Genomic DNA, 1,979 nt, shown 5'->3' on the forward strand with positions numbered 1-1,979 from the left:
CAAAGAAAAGTTGCATAAATGTGTCTCTGCTTTAATTATAATAGGTTTACTCCTTTTGTTGGTTGTTTTTAACAGAGACTATTTTTAACTTTGACTAAATTATGGTGCATATATAAGTAGAAATTATATAATTATTCTGGTGGATTAAATATGGAACCATATTTCTCATTCTTCCCATTTAGGGGTAGAGTTAATTTTGCCTCCCATTAATTGTCATGTTATTATTTATCTTGTGAAATGCAATGGAGGCAACACTATGCCAATTGCAGATATAGCCTTTAAAAAAAATAGCGGCTTCTGTTTCCTCTCTCTTGGAATGCTCACTCTTGGGACATTCTCTCTCAAAACCCAGCCATCATGCCATGAGAAATTAAGCCCTTTGGAGAGGCCAGAGTTCCTGACAACCTGCATCAACTGTTAGCCATGTGAGTGAGCTCCCTGGAACATTCTAGCCCAGATGAGCTCTCAGATGCCTGCAGCCCCAAGTCAACATGACAGTATATCAGAACTGCCAATTGAGCCCAGTCGACTGAGATATAATAAGACATTTATTGTTTTAAGCCATAAACTTTGAGCTCCTCTGTTATGCAGTAGTAGATAACTTAAAAAGCGGATAAAAAAACCGTTAGAAATTTTTAAAAAATAAGAAAAATTGTTAGAATAATAAAAACTATTAGAAAATTGACTGATAATGTAGAAATATGTCAATTTTAATGTAAAAACAGAAGCAAAAAAGACAAAGTGTGATTGATATCGTTTTAAAATGTGTGGTAAAGACAATGTAATTTAGCACTTTATATATTTATAATCTTAAATAATCATCTTGGGTTTTCATAATTGTATGACTAGAAAGAAGTACAGTATGTTACCAGTAGTTGAATGATTTATTTCCCTGAATCTCTACACTTTTACAATTAGCAGATAATACTCTTACTAGTTGTAAGAGAAATCACTTTCTGCCTTAACAACAGGTAGAATAAATTTGGTAGGAATTTAAAAAAGCAGTATATATAATAATAAATTTCAGTTTGGAAGAGAAATTTGGAGTACTAGATCATAAGATGCTCTAATATAATTTAGACAAATAAAAATTCTTAGAAGGATCAACCTATTCTAAGTAAAATTAATTCTAATTTAGCTTTGCTGTGATAACCAAGTAATTATTTAGCTTAGAACATGGCAGTAAGTTAATAAACATTGACTCTTAGTAGCAGATCATATTTATGGTTTTAATTGATAATCAAATGACTTCTTGATTTAAAGTTAAAATTAATTTTAAAAACAGATGCTTTCAATAAAAGTACTTCAAAATGTATTATTTCTCTGATATACTAATTAGAATTTCCAAGAGCTGTATAATGTGGAATCATAGAAGGTAGAACATGAAAGGGAAATTTGTACCTTATCTAATTAACCTCTTAATTTAGAGAGAGAGTAATGTAAGCTAAAGAATTGGTCAGATCCATAATACTAAATAGAAACTGGAAAGAGGGTAGCAGAGAAATTAAATTTGTATAACCTAAGGTGGTCATGAGACATTATCAAGTCTTCCTGAGGTCTTGAGGTAGTAGTGTTGTTGGCAGGTAGGTAGGGACTAGATATAGACAATCCCACTAAGGAGGAGGAGTTTCAGTTGGTGGTAAAGCACTGAGAAGTAGCAATATATGTGGTTTTGCTTATAGTCATCATTGGAAAACCAGCTTATCCAAGCTTGGAGGAGAATTTTGAACATTACTTTATGTTATATAACATGCCTATTGTAGATGAAAGACCGCTTAGGGAGTGAAAATGCTTTTTTCACATAATGCCGTATTATCTTCTTGAGCACTCGAAGGATTTTTCTAGCATTTAAATAAAATTAATTAGTTCTCCATTATAAGCAAACCATGTATAAGACACAATATTTTGCTAGAGGGTGAGTATATTCTGGCCCTCAACAACAATATCTTCTAGGGAGGGCAAATAATAATTCATTCATT

This window comes from Pteropus vampyrus, unplaced genomic scaffold (genome assembly GCF_000151845.1).
Source record: "Pteropus vampyrus isolate Shadow unplaced genomic scaffold, Pvam_2.0 Scaffold70, whole genome shotgun sequence".
Classification (NCBI taxonomy): domain Eukaryota; kingdom Metazoa; phylum Chordata; class Mammalia; order Chiroptera; family Pteropodidae; genus Pteropus; species Pteropus vampyrus.